Source organism: Triturus cristatus, chromosome 4_2 (genome assembly GCF_964204655.1).
Source record: "Triturus cristatus chromosome 4_2, aTriCri1.1, whole genome shotgun sequence".
NCBI classification, from domain to species: Eukaryota; Metazoa; Chordata; class Amphibia; order Caudata; family Salamandridae; genus Triturus; species Triturus cristatus.
Genome location: NC_140586.1, coordinates 883,034,639 through 883,058,736, shown reverse-complemented (window position 1 = coordinate 883,058,736; position 24,098 = coordinate 883,034,639). Strand labels below are relative to the sequence as shown.

The following is a 24,098-nucleotide window of genomic DNA, read 5'->3' as shown; positions in this document are numbered from 1 at the left end:
GTAAATAGCGACGGTTTGATGGGAGTGATGAAACCCAGAGCCTCCAAATACATGGGACGGTTGAATTTTCACTGTTGCATTGCATTGGAAAGTAGTACTGTGCACGGGAGAAGACCCAAGCACCCTTGTGGAGAATGTATGGGAAAAAATTGTCTCAGTGATTGTACTGCCAAGCTTTTGTTTAATTTAAAAAAATGTAAAAAAGTAAACTGTTATAAATGTTGTTTATAATAACGTTCTGCAGTTTGAGTTTATTTTTCCCAGGCGGAAATCCCCAGAACAATTAACCATAGTGTCTCATGCTTTTTAGGTCTAGCGTGATGGTGCTGCTGTTTGTTCACCTATTGTTATCAAGTTGTGCATAGATTGAGCTTTGGCTCCACTCAGAGGAGAATTACCCTCTCACCTCATGCTATTGACTCTTTGGTGGTGTTATTCCTCCTCCTCCTGAATATTTGCTTTCCAATGCATAACAGTCTATTTCACATCTGAAAAGTATACTCAATTATCGCGTTATGTTTTTTTATCTCATGGATGCATTCTGTACAGAAAGCAATCTTTGTTTTGTTTTTCGTTTTTCCCCCAGCAGGCTTTACTTTAATGTGTTAGCCAGGACATAAAATGCAAGTTTGAGCTGGCTTCGGCTGCTTCTGTGTTTCAAAATGTCATGACAAATGTTCAAGAGCATCTCAAATATTTCAGGATGGCATCTTGATATTTGCTTATACGGAAAAAGTGCATGACAAATATGTTGTAAGAGTGCTGCCCACTTTGGAATCCAGTGGGGTTACTATCATGGAAGACAAATGTATCTTTAGAGTACATTAAGTTTAGTTCCTAGGCCATGTGTGGACTCAGATGGGGTTAAACCCCAACCGAGCGTTATTGATGGTATTGTAAATACACCACATCCAATGGATAAGGGCATTTCTGGTCTTTTTTTTTTTTTAGGTCTTTGTGAATTCTATGCAAAGTTTATAAAAAATGTACTGACCTGACTGAATGATTTAGGCAATAGTTAAAAAAAAAATTGAATTTGAATGGTATGCAATATGTCAACAAAGTTTTGATTGCATCAAATAAAGTATTTGCTCTACTTCCGCACTACAGTCTTATATGGAAGGACGCTAACATTTTGAGACTGTAGATGCTAGTGCGTACGGCATGAGGGCTGTTTTGCCACAAGTGAAGGATGGAAAGGAAGTCACTGTGGGGTCTGCCAGCAGAAGGGTAAACAAATTAGAAACAAGATATTCTGTAATAGAAAAAAATGTTGGTATGTGTTTGGGGTGTTGACACGTTTAAGCCATATCTCTGGGGAAGAATATCTTGTTTAACGACAGATCACAGACCACTTATTGATATTTTGTAAGGCATGATATGGGCTGGTAATTTTTCACTTTAGAGGGATCTAGTGAGGGTTTTTTTTAGAATAGCCCGTATGCAAGCTTTCTTCCAAGACACAGAACTCCTGACACTAGAATGTTGTTCAGGAGTGGGGCCAAACGTGTACTAACTCTATCCAAAACCAGGTGAAGTATTGAGGGAGGACAGGGATCCGACAGGGAGCTAGACTTAATGGATAATAATAGATCACTTACTCTCTTCTGGGTTAGAGAGGAGAAGTTTTGCAGTTGACTGGTAGTTGTGATTCCAGAGGCATTGTCCTCTATTAGCATCTCATTGACTGTGTCTGGAGCATGCTCTGAGAGCTCCTTGTAGACTGTTTGCACTTTGGTCTGAAAAAAGTTGGCCACTTAATTACAAAAGGTTTGATCAGGAGAGAGTTGATTCTCCTCCTGAAGTTTAGACAGAGAAATTAAAGTTTAGCAAAGCACTAGTCAAATTTTTTGCTTCCTCTTTTTTTGTAGAAAAGTAATTAATTTTGGCGGTTTTAATTGCTTCTTTATATTCTCCTAGGGCTAGCCTGTGGTTTAATTTGCCCTGCTCACTATAATCTAGCCTCCAGGTACGTTCTAAACGTCTGCACCTGGATTTTATCCTTTTAAGTTCTGCCGTGTACTATTGGACTGAAGGTTGGTTCTTGCGGTGTTTAATACATTTCTCTGGGGCCAAGAGATCGATTGCCGACCTGACCCAGCGGTCACAATTATCAGCAGCCTTGTTGTTGTCTTGGTCTAGCGGGGGAGGGTCTCTAAACAAGGCCTCTTCTAAGTCGGTTGTATTGATTTTCTGCTACAATCGGGTCTTAGTAGCAAGCCGGCTGTTGTGAGAGGGCATTATTTTCTCCTGAAGAAGGAGTTTGAAGAAGATAGCCCTGTGATCGGTTCAGGTTAGCTGCAGTACGTTTTCCATATTGATGTTGGAGTTATTAGTGAAAATCCCATCTAATGTGTGACAGGCCTTGTGTGTGGGCTCTGTAATGATCTGAGTCAGTCCAAAACAGGCCATGCTATCTACCAGAGGGGAGGCGTCCACATTGTTTTGCATTTGAGATGAACATTAAAATCTAGTAGCGTAAAAGTTGGGAAATCAAGGCATGATTCCATAAAAGTTTGGAGGGATTCTGTAAAAGGGGCACTAGGCCCAGTGGCCGGTAGAGTAGTAATCCAGGGAAGGACATGGTATTACTGAATTTGAAGTTGAACATCAGCACTTCTACTCCTAAGTGCTGCATAGGGTCAAATGTGGCCTTAAAATTGGTATGGTAGGTAATCGCTATACCTCCTCCCTTTTTCCCTTCCCTATCTTCGCTTGCTAATTCGTATCCGGCTGGTAACGCTGCAATCCAGTCAGGCTCAGATGGATTTACAGGAAGAAATCAAGGAATGTATCATTGCAAAATTGAAGATATGGTTGTTTTTCCGATATGATGGTATGGAGTGATCAGTTGAGGGAAGATGCTGTATTGAACAAGGTCATGAATTTTGTGAAATTTGGGTGCCCAATGGAAAATAAATTTGGATACAGCTTTGTAATTTTATTGCAAGGTGGTAGATGAGTTATCTTTGGAAGGAGAATTGTTGGTAAGCGGTGTTAAGTTGATTCCAAAAGGATGTTTCTGCCAAGGGATATTGGAGACAGCTCATGTAGGCCATCTGGGTATGAGTGCCACTAAGCGTAGGACAAGAAATTAATTCTGGTGGCCTGGAGTGAATTTGGAGGTAGAAGTGGACTATGCTGTTTGAGTGATAAATATTTGGTGACCATTGTGCCTACTGATGTGCCTGCTTTATGTTCTAGTAAGGTGTGGCACAGAATTGTGGTTGATGTAGGGTTTTTTTTGGTGACCTTTTCATGTATTACCTTCCTATATGAGACACTTTGATGTCAAGATGGATCATCTTTTCAGGTGGGTGGAAGTATGTGGTATAGCTGAACCCAGCTTAAACTCTGTGTTTAGTTTTTTTGTGTTTTGCTAAAGAAGGTAACTATCTGATATTTGATGTGGGCTCATAGATCTACACCTCATTCAGTCACTGGTAAAGCACCTTTTGAACTCATGAGAGGAAGAAAAGTGGTGCCCTCGTCGTGTCCTTTTTGGAAGATGGAGGTGATAGGTCTTTAGGTGCAAGGAAAATATGTCCAGGGGTCAAATTCGAGGTGGGTGATTTGGTATGTGTCAAAGACGCTATTTTGTTGAGAATGACATCTTCGAAATTTAGAGATCCCGTTAGAGCCATCGAAGTTAGAGGCAATGCTGTTCGTGTTTTGAATGGGCAATGGTGGAATATGGCAAGAGTTGCTAGGATTGGTAAAGGTTATAATGAAAGTGAAAAAAACTGTCTAAGTGACAGGCAAGTGCCTGTTTTAGGGAATGGTCAGAGTTCTGGTTTAAGGAGTACTTGTGTTATCAAAGTACATAAAAGATACAGTCCTCTTACATTTTGAGTGGCATCTGGTTAGTTCTTTATATCTACCTTTGGTATTGTTTTTCTCTGGTTATGTGTTGATGATCTCTTGTCCTGTTTTGTATGCGTTTGTTTGTGTGTGGTAGTGTCACTGTGCTTCTCTGGTTATGTGTTGATCTCTTGTCCTGTTTTGTATGTGTTTGCTTGTGTGTGGTAGTGTCACTGTGCTTCTGTATGTGTGTGTGGTGTAGAAAAAATGGGGGAAGATATATGCAGCACCTTCAGATAGGATGTCTTTACTGTTTATTGTTATATGATGTAATAAGACATTGGTTAGGTTAGTCTTCTGGTATGGAATTTATTATGTGATGGTTTGAATAGTATTACAGTTTCAAGGATCTGACGGGCTCTTCTACACCCAAGTTACTGACACAACATTTAAACTTCTCAAAAGTCTACCCCACTTTGTGGATTGACGTTATTTCCACATGGTTTCTAGGCCTCTGTGTTCCAGGGCATCTTGCCTGTCCTCCCACAGGCCCTCCGCATGTTTGCCGCCACTGCCCCATACAGTAAAAACGTAGAGCATAAGGTAGAGCATATTCATTTGAGATCCACAAAGTCCCTTATTCTTTCACCTGCATACCAGTTCCCTTGCATTCTCACAACCCTTCTCTCACAACCCAGTCCAATATCCCTCATGCTGGACTAGTAATGATGCAGACAGGGGGAGGTCCTTTGCATGCGGAACCCTCATGTGTGTTCTCTGCAGGGCTTAGGCCCATACCAATTCAAGGGTATTCAACAGGAGACCAGAATACTCCGCACCTGTTCGAGCATTCCGGCTAATCAGTGTGGCCAATAGCAGGGTATGGGAGAAAGCATACACCAGTCGTTGGTCCCCCCTCCCACCGCCCCCTCACCTCACAATGTCTCCAGTAAGCACCCATTTCAGTTTTTCTTCCAGGTAATAAAGCTCCAAGTGTGGCACCACCAACTCACCTCCATTAGTGAGGAGCTGCAGTTTGGTTAATGCCCGTCTACGGCATCCCATGCCTTACATGAGGTATATCAAGACTTTTCTTCTCCTGAAAGATGGATTTTGGTAGTCAAATTGGGCAAGCTGCAAAGTAATACAAGAGACTGGGAAGGAAAACCATCTTTGAAGGCATGAGCCTAACTGCGACTTATAGAGGAAGTGTTAGCCTGAAATGTATGGAAGTCCCCGCTAGTTGAAAATTGTTCTCAAGGAGATTGGCTACGTTGTGGTAAATACGAACACCCAGGTAGCAAAATGTGACTGGTTTCCAGGAGATATTCTGCTCTATTTCTGGCAGAATTTCACCCATTGTCGGAGCATGTATTGGGAATAAATTTGATTTGTGGTTCAACAACCATGGCAAATAGCACTGGCGACAGCGGACAATCCTGTCAGGTCTGGTCTCTGTCTTACAGTGTGCTAATAAGACACCCCGGTTCAGACCCCTAGACATCAGGGACGAATATAGCAGAAGTGTGAGGTGAGGAAGCTATTCCCTAGTCCCATGCTGGCCAGTGTAGTAAAAAGGAAGCCCCAGCGCAGAGACTCAAAAGCTTTCTCTGTCAGTGCCGATCGCTACTGCTTTAGGATAGTCCGCTAATGGGGTATGGAGCATTTGGTGAAAGTTAGGGATCATACTACGTTTAGGTATAAAACCTGGATGATCAGTGTGAATAAAGTCACCTTGATGGGGGCCCAGTAACCAAAGTTTTACTAAGTATTTTATAATCCAAATTTAAAATGGAGAGAGGCCTTTAGCATGTTACCTTATAAAGCTTCCCTTTTTGTGGAGGGGAACAGACTGGTACTCTCCATAATTGGTGGGAGTTCTCCCGCTCTTCTTGCTGCCTTATACAATGTAGTCAAGATTGGGATAAGCGTGGCTTCATAACATGCATTCAATTTGAGGAGCAAGCCTTCTGAGCCTAGTACGTTGCCCAGGGCTTTAATCTCCCGCTCACTTCCTGAATTGTGATATCACCTCTCCTGTCTTGCAGACACTGCCAATGACATTTGCTCCATACTTGCTGACAGAACATAATCCTACATGGCACCTCTTCAGAGCACCCATAGATGTTAGAATAATAGACAGCAAAGACCGTATTTATTTCGGCCTACCTGTAAACCAGGTCGCCCTCCCTTTTTTCACATCTGCAGTATTTGGAAACCCTGTCTATCAGGATTGGCAAGACCCACTAGTAATCTGCTGATTTTATCACAATCTGTGTGTGCCCTAATATATGCTCGATAATCGTAATCCTGGAGTCGCTCCACTAGTTCGAGGAAGTTTTTCCCTTTCCACTCTTGTCGTGAGGGACTAAGGGTGCCAGCGGACATTACTAAGTTAGCATCAGTTCGTATTTGCTTCACCGCCATTTTGAACACAACACTACATGCCTTCGTTCTCACATGGAAACTGTCTGCCTTTCACTAATTCTGCTGTGCTCTCGTCTGGACATAGTGTTCAAGGCCAGAAAACAACGCCACTGGTTAATCTGCTTTGGCCAGTCCCACGCACATACAGACATAACATGGAACACAGCTGCACTTATGTATTTTCAAGTGCTTTTAATATTGCACACGATGCAGGTTAAGGCACTTGGAGAAAACCTTTCCAGCAGGAAGAGCTGTGCTTGTCCGGAGATGTAAATCCTATCATCTAAGACTTGAGGTAGGGGGTTCCGCTGTTCAAGCCCAGAGGTCTTCCACTGATATAATAAACATTGCTCCTAGCACGGGTAGGGTGGTAAGGCGCTACATTGCTTCATCCACTGTCATTATAATATGCTATCCCTGTTTCCATTATATGGAATTGTAACTATGCTGATTATATTGTTTCTCTGTTAGCATTAGCACGTGTACTGCATTACAGAGAACGTTAGTTGAAATAAACATTCTAAACTATACAGTGTCTCTGGCTACTTCCATTGTGGACAGGTATGAGTGTTTAGGCGAAAGAGTGTCTTGTTCCCACGATTTCTGAGAGGACCTGAGTAGCATGTTCTAGGATGTCTAATCATTGGTTGCTCCACTGTATAAAGAGAACGAATGAGATACCATAGCTAGTCGGATAGGGGTTCCGGGTACTAAGGTGGGTTTTTTGGTACACCACAATACACCGAGGTCCTGGTTTCCTGCGCATAGTTCTGTGTATGTGCAGAATCTCTGCAACATGGCGCACCTAACGTTTGGTCTGGTACTTATTTACGAGGCACTTTAGTAGTACTCAATACTTGTCCACAGTCCCCTCACTTCTGTTTCCGTTTGTGACGGTTACCTGCCTATATTGTCGGTTTTATAGGTTTTTCAAGCTTGATTTATTTAAAGGTTTTGTTCTAATTTTTGAATTACAACCCAACTTTGTCTTACCACCTTTTAAGTTGTTCTTTTCTTATCTCTTCTATTTGGCTGCGGTTCATATAGCGGCGCATAGCCGTGCTGAGCTCTGGCAACACTTGAAGGCATTTGGAGTGCCGGACGCAGGTGTCAATCTCATTTTTTGATCAGTTATACCCATATGAGGTATTCTACTGTTTGGTGACATTTCCTGCGGTGGACGGGGGGGATAATTCATTTCATACATACACTCCCTCGCACGTTCCTCATGTATATCGTCCATATAGAACTCTTGAAGTTCCGTTGTCGCATTGGCAACATTGCATTTGGTTTGATGGCGCCCTCCCCCAGTCCCTGACACCGGTCCGTTTAGGCCCTTTATCTATTGAGGGGGCAACATGGCCCGTGTTGGCAGGGCACACGCCGCATCCGCGATATGCACACTACGATAATACGTGTGTATAGAGCTCTTGATCAATTCGTAACGCGCAACGTCCAGGTGGGAACGCCTGGCGCTGCACAGCAACCAGCTGGAACTGGCAGTGTTACTATTAGCCCCGTCATGGCTAATTCGGTTATGGGCAAGCGTCCGCAAAATAAGGAGGATTTACCTTAGTGGCTTGCAGAGAAATTTGACCAGCTGGAAGCGGTATTTCCGAATACCAATCCTGTGGAGAAATACAGGATTTTAATAACTAGTTTGCAGAAAGACTTAGTACCCGAGGTCACCGATTGTGAGAGTTGGGGTAAAATATTCGTGGCTGTGTATGCAAAGTGTTTCGGGACACCCTCCATGACAGTACTCCCCTCCGTTACGAAGCGTGTTCAGGATGAGCACGGACCGGAGGTGGGAGTAGAATTAGGGATGAGGTTAGTTGGGGTGTTTGATATAGTTGCTGATCTTATCCTTGCCAACGTTAAGGGAGATGCAGTCAACTTTCAAGTGTCGGAGGCTTTGGCTCTTGTCCAAGACGTAGACAAGCCGCACGAATTACCTAAAATTATTGCCCTGGCTTATAAGACCGTTGGGCGTAATATTTGGGTGTTAAGCCTTTTGCTAGAGTACCGGCACAGCCGCAAACACAACAGATGTCTCCGTCTGATCAAAGTGAACGTCCAGCATTCTCTAAAAAGAATTTGAAGAATAAAAAACAGGGAAAGCAACAGCAGAAACAAGGGTCACGCGGCTTCTGAACGCCCATATGATTTGCGTGACCGCGCGAGAATTAGATCTCCTGATCGATTTCAGGTTCCTGATCAGTGTTCTCCTCGTTCTTCACAGGAAGTATCAGGCTAACAAGCCTTTGGAGGTGATCGCCAGGATCACGGAAGAGGTCTAGGTGCCCAAGAAGGACGTGAGCAGCCTTGTACGAGTGACGTAAAGGGAAAACAAGATGATTTTCCTCGTCGGCGCCCACCATTTCAGAAGAAGAATGTTGACGCTTTAACAGCCCGATATACCACGGACGGTGAGAACCCAACTCCGGAATCTAACTTGAGCAGTAACGCTGTTGGACAGCGCAGCAGAGGTTATAATAGTGCGGCAAGCACTGCATCCCTTTCTGGAGGCGAAGGCAACTGATACTTTCAATACACTTGAAACAGCTGACACCCGAGTGGCTCCCCCTGACAGACTATATGACATTAGGATTCTCATCAAAGGTGACATTAAACGTGTAATAGTTTTTTTTGGGGACAATCAAACTTCTTCTTATGACATTTTTGTTAGCAGAGGCAGACTGGCCCCCGACTTTTGTTCTGGTAGCTCTGAGAGGGGAGGAGATAATCCTCCCTAGTTTTTCTCATGGTGTGTCCAAGGAGCATGCGCAGACTTTTGCAGAACAGTGGGCTTTGGTGCTTGCACCGGCTTTGTACCGTACTCAAGTGGTCTGGGATAAAACATCTCCCCACCACGAGATACTGTTGCGGTCTATGCCCCAGGCACAACCCCAATATCCCCTCCGACGGGAGTCAAAAGCTCCCATTGCGGAAATACTCGACCAATTATAATATGAAGGAGTGATTGAGACGTGTCACCTATGACTAACCCTCTTTTTACAGTAACCAAGCCCGATGGGTTGTACCGCATTGTATTGCATTACCGACATTTGAACTCTCATTGTCGGACAAATGCTGTTCAGAATACCCATAGTTCAGTCCTAGTAGACAGTCTAGTTTGTAAAAAATATAAAACGACCCTGGATATTTCCAATGGCTTTTTAGTCACAATCTATCCACTATGACCAGTTAGTGGACAGCATTTACCCACGGCGGAAAACCAAAACATTTTAAACGATTGGCAATGGGCTATAAAAATAGCCCAGGTGTTTTCGCCGCGCTTGTAGTTTCTTTGTTAGACACCACCGACCCTGATGCGTATTCGTACGTTGATGATATTTATCTCACGGACGACGACTTATGGGCGCATCTTTGTCGCTTGGACCGCATCATAGTATTGTTTGCGGACTACGGTTACAAATTTAACTTTGCAAAATCACACATTGCAGAGTTCACAGTATTGTTCTTGGGCTACGACCTCAACAATGAAGGTAGAGGCTTAGCACCCACTTCCTGGAGGAGTGCGCACGTTTGCGTCCTCCAACAACCCTGAAAAAATGACAATCCTTGCTGTTTCTTTTAAAACTTTGGTCGTACGTACATACATACCAGAGTATGCCCAGTGTATCAAGCCTTTGTATGCTTTGATACAACCAACCTTTGCGAAAGCATGCTGGCTTCTGAAACGTACAGCTATACTGCAATCTTTGCAGTCTGATCTTGTTGAATCTAAATACTTATTGACCCGTGATAACCACACCAACCTGGTGATAAGAATCATCCCAGGCCCTGTTGGTTTCACTTACTTGACTTTTAACGAAGGAGACACGGTACCTATTGCTTATAAGTCACATTTGTACACTTCCGCGAACCTCATAGAACGTGCACTGGCACAGGAAAAACAAATTGTGGTTGTTACACCGTATCCTGCTTTGGAAGCAGTGACTGAAGCGAGTGTTCCAAATTCCAAACCTTTACATCCACGGTGGATACAATGGGCTACTTTGTTGACTTCCCCGGATGTCACATTTATCTTTGATTCCTCTTTACAAACACAGGAGTTCTTACAATATGAATTTGTTCATCCACCTCCTCTGTCACTGCGCCCGCTTGAGGATTACCATTGTATCATTTACACTGACGGTTCAAAGCAACCGGCGATTGGATCTAAACATTCTTACTCAGCAGCCTGTGCGATTGTGGCTGGTTCTATGGTGAATGACGAGTTTAAGTCCAGTGTGGTACACACACAGGTTCTCGGCGACTGTACCGCCCAATTGGCTGAGCTGCGTGCTTTGGTACTCGCGCTGGAGTTTGCAGACCCAAATGTGACTACTTTAATTATAAGCAATTCCTATTACTGTGTACAATCTTTTAACAACAACTTATTCTTTTGGTCACAGAATGACTACAGTGATTCCAAAGGCAAGGCAATTAAGCATGAAATGCTATGGATTCAAGTGGCGGAGCTTAAAGACCGCCTGCCACTCACATGTAATTCATACTCTTGGCCACCAACGTGTAGGAGTACACGCGGTTGGTAACAGCTTAGCTGATGAGGCAGCTAAGTCAGCAGTAGCCACGTGCTTCGTAGCAGCAGTTACAAGATCCATGAGTAAGATTGATGATGACATTTTGGCAGCTATAGCTGCTACAGAGAAGGGTAGTAATTATCCACAAGGATTCCCTTCCAAATACTCTTATCATTTAAGTCCCGATAACATTCTTTATGTAAGAATTAACGACGTTGGTGAAAGGTTGATTCCCAATGCAGACCGCAGTCTCACACCGATAATAGCGGCACACGAGGGCATGGCCTCGGCACAAGCTGGTGTCTGCTACAGTCTCTATCTTGCAGCAACGTTACTGGTGGCACGGCTTGTATAAACAAACATGTACTTATGTGCTTTTTTGTGACTTTTGTCAGATCATGCCCTCTACTGTTGTTCCCCCACCACAAACACCGCTATGCATTTCTAATAGACCATTTGTTTGTGTTTATTTGGATCACTGCAGTCCATTTTCTTCAGATACTGCCTATAAGTTCATCTTAGTTGAGTTGATTCGTGCACACGTTTTCTATGGGTTTGGCCCAAACGCAGCGCTGAGACTCGCACTGTAATCAGGGATTTGCATGTCTTTGTGTGAATTTTTGCAGTTGGCACCTTGCATTCCGTCCAGGGTCCGGCATACAAAGAATCCATGAGGTCATTGGGGGTGCAGGTCAAATTTTTGTCTCCATACAGGCCTGAGGGCAACTCAGTTGTGGAGCGAATGAACCGTGACTTAAAGCAATCCTTAACAGCTAGAGTCCTAGGTACTGGCAGGAACTGGGTCACCCATTTGTATCGCGTACAACGTGCACTTAATAATCTCCCAAAAAGCCCTCTGGGTGGGCGGACCCCTTATGAAATGCTCTTGGCATGAAAATGTTTGTGCCAGACCTTGATAGTCTAGACTTTGCGGCTCAAGCCGTCCCCTTTGACGTAGATAACCATTCTGCTGTATTACCGAACCTACACAAGACAATCTTGCAAAGGAACATGTACCCTCAGCCACTGATGGTGCACTGCAGATTCCGGTAGTCGGCTGGCTACCCAAAGTCAGAGACCTGGTCCAAGAGAATGTGGAGAACAAAAAAGAATTTGGTCCATCCTATGGAGCCCCAGTTCCAGTGCTAGGATTACAGGGAACTCGTACAGTAATTTTACCACCACTTCCTGGTCGCAAAGACAACAGATACATCTCCATTGACAAGCTACAACATCTGGCCGATTCTGAATAGTTTGCCTCCGGCATCGTCTTATGCATCTATTTCCGGAAATCCTGCGTTGTGCTCCTTGGACAACGCTCTGCCTGACACTGCCATAAAAATGGACTCTGTTGCCAATCCTTTGCTGATCCCACAGTCGTCAACTGCAAATGAAGAAACAGAATATGCTTACCTTGCAAGTGAATCGTTGCCTGGTTATAATGCAACAACCAGGAACCAGTCATGTTTTTCTTTTGACTCACGTTCCACATCAACTTTGACCCCTTCAAAATTTGCACGTTTTATCTCCTGGTTTAAACACATTTATTTGGTTCCCCCTTGGACATACATTTGGCTCATCTTCATGTTTTTATTTATGTCCATTGGATTTGTGACAGTGTTTTTTCTTTTGATAAATGGTTACTACCTAAAAGAACGCTCTGCTGTTGAACTGATAGATGGAACTTTGGCTCCACACTCTTCATCACACATCATGAAAAGGGACCAGACTTTTGTCAACATTACTGCCTGGCCAGTTGCGGATGGCATTGTTTGGGATACAGTAAAGTTTTAAATTCATGGCCCTAATGAGATAATTAATGTTCCAAATGTACTTCGTGTTTCAATGGGTGATGTAGTTAAATATAACATACGTTCTGATGACTGGGATGTGCAAGCCATACAATCTCTATTTTCAGATTTGAAGTACTATATTGCATTTGATGCTGAAGACTTGTATTTAAATTCTGCAAATTATGCCGATTTATTTTGCTACCAGCATTATGGCCACCACTATCTCCATAAAGCTAATACATTTAGAGACGTTTTTAATTAGACACAATGGGAACATTGCCCCGCTTCTTAAACAGGAAGCTCAAAAACCCTGTTGAATAAATGTACATATTTTACGAATTTTGATAAATCAAACCCTGAGTCGTTCTATTTCAAATTGAATTCTATGTCCACTTCGAAAGTTATGCTCACCCACACTACTCTGATTCCTTCATCCTTAAATTGACGGTGGGTGGCTATGATCATTGGAAAAATACAGTTGATTTAAAATCAGTTTGGGGTTCCAAATCCTGGCAGGTGCAGGGCACAGAAGCCTTGTATCGCGCCTGCCTTATACCCACACACATTTTATTTTTAAATGATTTGGTCTATCAAACTACTTGTTTAGGCTTAGTTACAACTAAACAGATGAATGTCCCTGCCATTCCATCCTTAGCCGAATACCATCACTGGCATGCTACCACCAATTACACCATTGAGGAGTTGCAGTCTTTGTTTACAAATGTGACATTTATTATCTCGAGTATTGATTCTCTCGGATGGTTGGTTTGGCAGGCCAGTGCTGATGCATGGTGAATGTGTTTCCATGACAGAGCTTCCGGTTAAATGCAGGATAGGCCTGATCCTCGATTTTCAAACACACATTCTATTACAACGTATTCTGTTGGTAAATTATGTCAAAATTGGTTGCAACACTCTACACTTACATCTGTTAAACACCATTTGTCTATGCTATCTCATGATGTGGATTTATCAGATTTTATAAAAAGCTCGATTGGCCCTAGGCCTAAACGATTCATTTACGGCACTTACAATGAAAGTTATCTCAATTTGAAGCCGCATCACGTTTAAGGGCGATAGACCAAGCTAATCTTGAAAAGGTTCTTGCAGTGGTGGATAACAGTATTAATACGCTTTCTTCCAGGATATACACATTGGATAATATTGTTTCATCTGTTGTTGATATTGTGCAGGATGATGTATCTGTGTTATATCATGGTCAGAACCAACTGCGCTCCATTATGCAGTTAGCATGGACTTTGCAGACACTTATAATGGGTCGAGTGCCATGGGACTATTTGAACTCGTCCTCTGTGTTTTTACCATTTAATTTAACTGATAGACAACAATCAATGTCTATGAAGGATGCCACTTACACCCTTTTGCAAATTGAGAAATTAGACCCTTTACCTTTCTCCATGGCAGAAACTCACTCTGCTGTTTGGCTCATTCATGGTGTAATAACCCTGCCGTTTTCGTTATTTAAATTTACATCATGCTTGAAGCATTTTCCCCTAGGCCGCTTTGGACCATTAGGCAACTTGTTCCGTCACGAAGTTTGGTCGCTGCCTTTCACAGTCAGATGCTTGCGAGATGACACAGAGGTGTATCTGACGGGTGAATCTTGTGATTCCTCCATTGGACACTCCCTCGTGTGCAAAAACATACAGTTGTACGGCGCTTGTAATTAAACGCACCGAATTTGGCATGCATTTCAAAGGGTAAACCTTTGCCCTCTATTACGCCAACTTTCACACTGTTGTCTAAGAGCTGTTATTTACTTTTAAATAATTAAGAATGCTATGGCATGTTAAAAGGCATCCCCTACATTGTGACTGTGTCACAACGTGTGGTTTGCTGTAAAAATGTGATGTTTCCTCCCCCACATGGGCGTCTCGATACCTCGATTTGGCCTTCCATTCTGGCCTTGAAGGCAGAGTTCGACAAGCAGAGCCGAATAAGAGCTTTGTTGTCCCAAAAATAAGTTTCTCTTATTTCTGTCCGTGAGACCTATGTCCTGCAGGTGGCTAATACAAGAAAATAAATTTACGCACTTTTAAGCACTGACCTCCCACAACATTTTGGTGAGCTAATTCTTTTCATTTTCAATGCTTCACATACTACAGGGCTGGCTCATTTTTTTTTTTTTAAAGTTGTGTGCTCCGGCTTTGTGACCTCTTTTCAAACTATTTTTGTGGGATACCAGCCTTTATTCATTCAATTTTTTCATGCGTCTTTGGTAGCTTGCCACTTATACATGCCTTAGCTGCCGGGGTATTGCTGTTGATTTGCCTGCTCAGAAATGGCTGCTCCTCTTGTGGTCGTTCACAGCCCGGCCTGGCTACAGCTGCTTCGTAACAGCATGCTTGAATGCTACGGTACCTTGCCACTAGCCACTCTAAGCGTGTCTTACAGACTATCTTTCTGCTTTGCATGGTACACTTGCGTGCAGCCAGTTTTTACTTGCTTGGAATGTCCCTTTCAATGGGCTTTGGATCTATGCCTCTCAAACACAGCGTCTCCTGACACGGCTTTTGCCTTACTGATGAGCCCCTTAGTGTCTCATGAGCAAGAATGTTCCGGTGCTGGAATGATGGTCTGCGCGGCTGCGCTGGGAGTGCTAGTGCAGTGGGATATCTGTGCAGCTGCACATGACTTCCTGCAGCGGAGTTACATCGAGTATCACGCAAGTTACCCAACAATGGTGCTGGAAGCACCCATAATTAATGAGCACGTCTGCTCCTTTGATTTGCTGAACTGGATGGCGTCTACTTTTTCAGACGAAAACAATGATTTCCTATTGGAAGTGGTTGCAACTTACTGCTCATACACTTCGATGAATTAATTGGCTACGCCCACCCCTTCTTTTTGTTGAAGTGTTGTCAAAATTTTACAGTGTATTTTACCTTTTTTACCCTTTTTTCTCTCTTCTCTTAATTCTCTCAGATTGGCTATCTCCGCATGGATATATGCTCTTACTGCTCAGACTTTTAGAACTGTGTTCTACTCCTGTCACCGCCCATAGGACGGCCCAAGGGTAGGGTGTCGTGAGGGACTAAGGGTGCCTGCGGACATTGCTAAGTTAGCATCTGTTTGTGTTTACTTCACCGCCATTTTGCACACAACACTACATGCCTTCATTCTCATAAACACTTTGCTTGCGCTGCTTTACTTGGAAACTGTCTGTCTTTCACTAATTCTGCTGTGCTCTGAGTTCTCGTCTGTACATTGTGTTCAAGGCCAGAAAACAACACCACTTGTTAATCTGCTTTGGCCAGTCCCACGCACATATAGACATAGCATGGAACACAGCTGCGCTTCTGAATTTTCAAGTGCTTTTAATATTGTACAGGATGCATGTTAAGGCACTTGGAGAAAACCTTTCCAGCAGGAAGAGCTGTGATTGTCCGGAGATGTAAATCCTATCATCTAAAACTTGAGGTAGGGGGTTCCACTGTCCAAGCCCAGAGGTCTTCCACTGATATAATAAACATTGCTCTTAGCACGGAGAGAGTGGTAAGACGCTATATGGCTTTATCCACTGTCATTATAATATGCTATCCACGTTCGTGTTATATGGAATTGTAACTATGCTGATGATATTGTTTTTATGCATTTCTCTGCTAGCATTAGCACGTGTACTGCATTACAGAGAACGTTAGTTGAAATAAACATTTTAAACTATACAGTGTCTCTGGTTACTCACATTGTGGACTGGTATGAGTATTTAGACAAAGAGTGTCTTGTTCCCACGATTTCTGAGAGGACCTGAGTATCATGTTCTAGGATGTCTAATTATTGGTAGCTCCGCTGTATAAGGAGAACGAATGAGATACTATAGCTAGTCTGATTGGGGTTCCGGGTACTAAGGTGGATTTTTTGGTACACCACAATACACCGAGGTCCTGGTTTCCTGCGCATAGTTCTGTGTATGTGCAGAATCCCTGCAACACTCTGTCTTTCATGAGGCCCTGTTCACTCTCTGTTGGTAGTTCCAGTTTCATTAAGAGGTACTCTGGTGTCTTGCTGTATCTTCTGGAATCTAGAACACTCAGCGTGTTCGGGATTCCGGGAGAGACGGTTTGACCCAGGCTTGTCTGTAAGACATAACTGATAGTGCTCTGCATAAATAAATGATCTTACTTTAAATAAAGCGTGCTTCGAAGAATCATCATTACAGGTACTCCTAGTGTTTGATCTCAGGATGAATCAAAGCCCGGGCCCCTACTACTGCTGAGATGCTATGACCGCATGCCACTAGTTTGAATGCCTCCCACTCAACTTATGGGGAGGAAGTCCTACCCGTATTCTCCATAAAGTATTTACTGATCGTGTTTCTGAGGGTAGATCTGAAGGCTGCCTCATCCAGCATCGCAGTATTGAACTTCCATATCGAATGCAGGGTCTGGACAATGCCCATTCCAGAATCAGTAAAAACCGCTTGTGGTTGGAGTATTCTTTTTGCCAGCTCTCGCATGTATGCTAGCTGAGCATCAGAAAGTATGTTAGCAAACTGATAGCTTGTGCATACCTGAGTAGTACAAAAAGATGCCACATCCGGAATTGAGGTTCTCCAGGTATCGACAAATCATCAATGGTTGATCCAATATCGAAACGCGTGGGCAGTTTTATGTAGTGGTGATCAATCAATCTACTTATAAAGCGCACTACTTACCCGTGAGGGTCTCAAGGCGCTGAGGGGAGGGGGTGCAGCTACTGCTCGAAGAGCCAGGTCTTGAGGAGTCTTCTGAAGGCGAGCAGGTCTTGGGTCTGCTGCAGGTGGGTTGGGAGAGTTTTGCAGGTCTTGGCGGCGAGAAAAGAGAAGGCTCTGCCACCGGAGGTAGCTCATTGGATGCGGGGGACAGCTGCGAGTGTGAGGCTGGTGGAGCGGAGCTGGCGGGGAGGGGTGTAGAAGCGGAGTCTGCTGTTGAGGTAGGGTGGTCCGGTGTTGTGGAGTGCTTTGTGAGCGTGGGTGAGGAGCTTGAAGGTGATCCTCTTGTCGACGGGGAGCCAGTGTAGGTCTCTCAGGTGGGGGGTGATGTGGCTGTGGATGTTGAGGATCAGGCGGGCGGAGGTGTTTTGGATGCGTTGTAGTCATTGCAGGTGTTTGGCCGGGATTCCTGCATAGAGTGCGTTGCCGTAGTCCAGCCTGCTGCTGACAAGGGCCTGGGTCACCGTTCTCCTTGTTTCGGTGGGGATCCACTTGTAGATCCTGCAGAGCATGTGGAGGGTGTTGTAGCAGGAGGAGGAGACAGCGTTGACCTGTTTTGACATGGAGAGGGAGGAGTCGAGGATAAATCCTAGGTTGCGTGAGTGGTCGGTGGGTGTTGGTGCCGGTCCCAGTGTGGTCGGCCACCAGGAGTCGTCCCAGGCGGAGGGGGTGGGTCCGAGGATGAGGACCTCCGTCTTGTCCAAGTTCAGCTTTAGGCGGCTGCTCCTCATCCAATCTACGACGGCTTTCATTCCCTCGTGGAGGTTGGTTTTGGCAGTGAGTGGGTCCTTGGTGAGGGAGAGGATGAGCTGGGTGTCGTCAGCGTAGGAGATGATGTTGAGGTCGTGTTGGAGGGCCACTTGTGCTAGGGGGGCCATGTAGATGTTGAACAGTGTCGGGCTGAGGGATGAGCCCTGGGGTACTCCGCAGATGATGTCGGTGGCTTCGGAGCGGAAGGGTGGGAGGCGGACGCGCTGGGTTCTGCCGGAGAGGAAGGACGTGGTCCAGTCGAGGGCCTTCTGCTGGATTCCGGCTTCATGGAGGTGAGTCTTTAGTGTGCGGTGGCAGACCGTGTTGAAGGCGGCTGACAGGTCCAAGAGGATCAGGGCTGATGTATCGCCGTTGTCTAGTTGGCGCCTGATGTTGTCTGTGGCGGCGATGAGGGCTGTCTCGGTGCTGTGGTTTCGTCTGAATCCGGACTGGGATGGGTCTAAGATGTTGTTGATGTGCATGGGGGTGTGATCTAAAGAAAGTCACATCAGCCACGCAGTTAAAATCTCCTCTTAAGTTCCTCAGGGTAACGATGTATTCCGGTGAGGAGAGGCATTAGGGAGGATAGGAATGATAGTTTGGTCCATATTTGGGGCATAAATGTTAACAAAGGCTATATCCTTGCCAATCAATTTGCCTGCTAAAATCACAGTGACCTTCTTGATCTATGATCTCTATCAGCAAGAGAAACGGGGTCCCAGAAAGAATCAAAATCAGCACCTCCTACCCATAGCAAATGCGGAGTGTGTGGTGGCGTAGATTTTCACCCTGCATTGCTTCTGCAGAGCTAGACCCTCTTCTTTTGTTAAGTGAATCTCACAAAGCAGTCCTATTTAAGGTATCTATGAGGGATGATACAGATATATCATTTGCGGTTCTCGTGCCCACCCATAGTTATTGTTTCAGGAGTACCCATTTGGTGCGTTCCAGATCTGTGCCAACGCGATATGCTTCCTGTAAGAGCTGATTCGCCGTTGTATATTTCCATCTTTGGGAGTCTCAGTCTGCCAGAAGTAGCAGCTTGAAGTTTGGACATGACCAGTCCTCATGTCTCACCTTCTCAAAAGTATGTTTAAATGGCTATGTCTATTAGGCATAGTTCTGATGCTGGTCGGGACCAGTATCGGCAGCATACCGAAAATGTAGTTAAGCTGTGACTCTAACCCCATGTTCTTAGTTTGGACTTGGTCCCATAGCGACAATTGTGGCTTGCTCCATTTAGTGATCTCCCTGTGCATTTGATTAGTCAGTACAGTTATTTTCGATAGTCGGCGTAATCAATACTCATATTTCAACTTAGCGGGGATTTACCAAAACGAATGTTCATGGAGGGCTTCCCTCGTGGTATAGATCATAGTGGGGAAGACGTCACTTATGGTCCAGTTCATTTTGTAACTGGAAAACGCTGTAAAAACTGATATGGAGAACATCAGTGCTGGCATCAAAAATCTGGAGAGGCTAAAGTAAGGAGGTAGTAGTCCACATACAGCATAGTTTTCAGGTTTCCAGCTATGGTTTCAGTTCCCCAAATCTCCTCCGAGGAGAATATGGTAAATGCCAGGGACTCTAGGGCAATCAGGAAGAGTATGGGTGAAAGAGGACATCCCTGCCTCATGCCATGTCCAATGGGTTTCTTTCCCTCCCTTTCTGCTTCTTTTCTGGCATCTGTTTGTTCTCATTATCTGTTGTATGAATTCTCAGAATTTTGATTTTTCGAAGTGTAGAGTCAGAGTCTTGACTATTATGCCTTACATCCCTAGCTTTATCAGCATCCAAGTTAAACATAGTTACCAAAAGACTGCACTTCCCAGAACAGAACCGAATGGGATGCATGACTACAGAAAACTGAACCTGATGCACACTAGGTCTCATAGTTAACCCGTTCGGTGCAGAGGATGAAACGGTTCTGCCTTCTGCACACGACCACCAAATCTCTCTGCTGTAAACAGCAGAGGGATTTCCTTTTTAGGTCGAGCTAGACAGCGCAGCTGTCTCTTCGAGACCTGCTGTAATCAGTCTCTGCGCTTGAAGTCCATCCCCTTTCGTGCCATTGCTTTTCGTGCCATTGCTTTTCATTTATCTCTCTCAGTATCCTTTAAAATTCCTTACTTGCTAGTGGTCAGTTCTGCCTCTTTGGCCCTCCTTTCTCTCTTCTGTTCCTCTCACAGAGCAGGAACTTTTTACTGTCTCATTCCTCTATGGTTCTTTATCTGTTGCTCTGGGGACTACTTTCTTTTTTCGTTGCCTGCTGTGTTTCGCACCATTCAGTTACTCTCCCTGTGCTGTCCCACCCACCCCCTCAGTATCCTACCAGCAGCTGATATGAACATTAAACCGACAGCTGTATCCGTACCATCTCTAAAGATCAGCCTGGCACTGGACCGCAGCCCGCATTATGGTCCATAAGTGCCCCATACTCCTATTTCCATGCCTGTGCTGAACGCAAACTCAATCATGGCTGCCTTGGGACATTTCTTCTCCTGTGTATAATGCTGCTAGTCCCTTGCTGTTTTCCCTGTTTTACTATCTGCAGTGATAATATTCACACAGCTCACCTACGTTTGGGCCTTTTTGTCAGTTTGTAAAAAATGTATAGATCGAATATGTAATTATGGTGCATGAACGTAGGGGCGAGTTCCTGTCTGGCAGAGCGTTTATCACAGTGCATTTTATAAACACTACTGTCAAGCTTGTAGCATGGTAATAGCATTGTTCTGGCCACGCCTCCCTTAGTGGACTCCTCGTGATTTTGTTTTTTATTTTTGTTTCAGTTTCCTGGACTCCATCAAGTAACTTCCGGTGAAAGTCCCACCCTGAAACACTGATAATACGTGACTGACCAGTTCTGTATGCGCCTGCATGCGTGCGATTCTCTGTTTGGATGTCCGCTAGGTGCACCGGAGTAGGGTGTGTGTGTCACTGGTTGGAGGAGCCGAGGCACGAAGCCCGCCGATAACTGGTGCTTCCAAGTTGAAGCGAGGATTCTGCAGTTATGCTGGTAAGTCAGATCACCAATCCGAGCCCCCTTCACCTCCGAACTCTCCGTTGTTATTGTTATGCATGTCTGGCCTGAGGTTAAGCCATAACGTGCGTCGGAGCTGCTGCACATTCTTTTATATTTTATATTTTAAATGATAAGCAAGTCCATGCTATATGCAACATGATCAGACCGTGCTGGCTTTTTGAAAACAAGCATTTGCAATGCAATAGGTCTTGCATTATTAAAAGTTAATTTCACTCCAAATTTGCGGTGCAGCATCTGTGACTACTAGGTACATGGGCTCTGTAGTACAGAAGGTCACAGAACAGGGCCTGCAGCAGGAGCATCCAGAGAGGGGGAGAGGACGGGTGTCCCAGCAGTACAGCAGTAGAAAGTGGCCTGGAAATGCCCCCTGTCGCTTGAAAACAAGATTTGGAGGAGGCATTCAGCCACTAGGAAAGCAGTGAATTCAAACCAGGGCCCACTTCTGCAAGAACAGTAGGGTTGAAGGCTCTGAAAATACAGCATCTCCAGCCTACCAATAGAACTTGCGTTGCCCTCACGTTCGCAGGCTACTTGTGTTCTCTTCCTGCTCCCTTATGTACAACGGCGGCGCTGAAACCCTCTTCTTCCTGTTAGTATCTGTTAGATCTTCAACTCGACTGGCGAACCTAGCATTTCTCTCACTGTGTCCCCCCCACCACAGGTCATTGCCCTTAGGTAAACCCCCTTATTCCCCAATCCTTGCACTCATCTGATGAAGCTCTGCTCACCTATTAAGAGTAGTTTCTGCTTTACCAGCTCTGACATTGTGGGTGGCTGGTCCATGGGGACGGGGGAAATTGGAAATGGCAGGCACATTCAAATTTCTTGATCCTTTGCACGTGGACATTTTTAAGCACTTATTCTGTGCGCTGGGGCCTGCAAATAAGAGGTGTCTTGAACTGCAGTGGCGGCAGCTGACTCCACTTAGTCCTGTGTCTGTTATCAGTAAGGGAACCTGTTCACAATAAAATGTTGTCAGATTCTCTGCACCATTTTTTTCGGGCAGTTTTATATGCATGAGCACCAATTACATTACACAAGGGAAGTTAAATGATGTGCCCAGAATCACAGGATGCTGGAGATGGCCGGGATTCGAACCTGGATCCCCAGTGCCAAAATTAGCAGCTCTTTTTATGAATGACCTGCGGCTGCAATGATGTGCCTTTTAAATGTTGTGCATTGGAAGTTTTAACAAAAGATGAAGAGCATTGAGTTCCCCCACCGCCTCCTGGGTCTTAATAAGAATGAACGCTACACCGCCTCCTCTTCCACTTTGTGCACGATCCTGAGTCACCCCGTTCCTCTACGGTGTACACTACAGTAATCCCTCGTTTACCACCTACGTTTAGGGTATGCAATACATGCATATATAGAATGTAGCATTAGGCGCTTGCATGCAGGATGGCAGCGGTGTCCTATCTGTATCAGGAGAAGTGTGGCTCAATGATTAGAGCGGCAGACCCTGATGCAGAGATCTAGCCCGGGACCAGGGTTCAATTCCCCGCCTCGGCGGGTCTTGGGCTCAAAAATTCCACGGACCTGATAATTCTCGCCTTGGTGCCTATTCCAGTCATGGAGTCCCACTCTGCAACTCTGGGCAATAGCTTGCTTAATCTCCACAACTGCCCCCACAACGCTAAGGATGCCTGGCCTCCACCTTGGGGGTGCCCAGGAGTGGACGCCTCACAGGGAAATCAAGGATGGGTTCCTCAGCGGTATTCGTACAAGCGCCTTGAGACCCTTGCGGGTGAGTAGTGCGCTATACAAGTATCAAATTTACATTTATCAGTGGGATAGGCGGGATGCAAAAATTAATTACGAATGGAAAAGAAAAAACGCTTAAAGCACATATTGCACTGTTCAGCTAGGTCACCTGTTAGCAGTAGTGATGCTGTTAATACTCCAACAACAACAACTGCATTTATTCAAAAATTACCTGGCCCACTCCAGGACTGGGGCTGCAGGGCATTGCAGGATGTTGAGGGAAGTTAGCTTGTTCATTCAGACCAACACTCATGCAACCTGCAGTGGGCAACGTCGTTGCACAAGTCTTCAGGCAGTGGAACTGGAACTCGGGAGCAGAATGGCGTCTCACACTAAATACAGCGCGGGCTGTGAGATTGCCAGCCTGACAAATACTCTAGACTCTGGGTAGGTTTGAGAATGCGGAAGTCATTCACCAAACAGCAAGCATGACTGCGGTGAATGGCAGTGTGCAGCAGCAACCCTCTAGCCAGTAGCCTGCAAGGCTAGATTGAACGTGTGGGTCCTTTTTAAAAAAAAAAATATTTCTAAAAAGCACTTTAGCATTTTTTGCATGGACATGTTTGTTTTATTCTTCAGTTCTGACCTGGGTACGAAAGTACTGAAATACGCAGAGTTGGGGAAATGGAGTTGTGATGTCTTCAGTGGAAAGGGCAATTTGAGAGAAACGTTAATTTGACAGGCCTCAACCAGTCTGCGTCGTTGGTGTCTTTTAAGCACGAGCTTCCTTAGCTGTGAGGTTCTCACCTAGCGCGCGATCTGTGGTGCGCTGCTCCCCACCAGGGAGAGGCGCTGTGCAGGAAGCAGTCAGTGGTGCCCCGTGTGTGGTAGCCATTCAAAGCCTCGTGTATTGCCAGGGGCTGGCATGGAATAACTCACCGTCATTACAGTGGGCTGGGGCACGGGGTAGGTTTGCATCTTCAGAGGAGGCACATCTTTAAATTTGGGGAGATTTGCCGAGTGAATAGCTCGCACCGCCGGGCACAGGTGAAGACCTCTAATCCTTGAGTAGCCAGTTTGGGTGGGCATCAGGTGGCACCGTGCGAACAGAACCTTGCCTGTGGATGGCAGGAGGGGTGGGGCAGACACCTGGCGTGTCTCCACACATTGGGGCAGTGGCGTAGAACAGCGAGTTTACGGGGCGCAGACGTGTTACAATGTCCTCGGCTGAGGGGTACCTGCCTAATAGCGGCTCTGGTGGTGATGTGGGTACAGGACAGGCGGACGGGTGCTGTTAGGGCAGGAACAGGGCGTTG

General features: G+C 45.1%; 1 pseudogene across 1 annotated transcript in view; it reads left to right on the top strand.

The window, feature by feature from the left end:
• The window catches only part of LOC146835332 (uncharacterized), a 316,447-nt pseudogene that overhangs the window by 184,031 nt on the left and 108,318 nt on the right, over positions 1-24,098 (top strand). Inside the window, exon 2 of the transcript XR_014960718.1 lies at positions 20,825-21,051. The product of XR_014960718.1 is annotated as an uncharacterized LOC146835332 (transcript). The remainder of the gene's footprint in view (positions 1-20,824; positions 21,052-24,098) is intronic.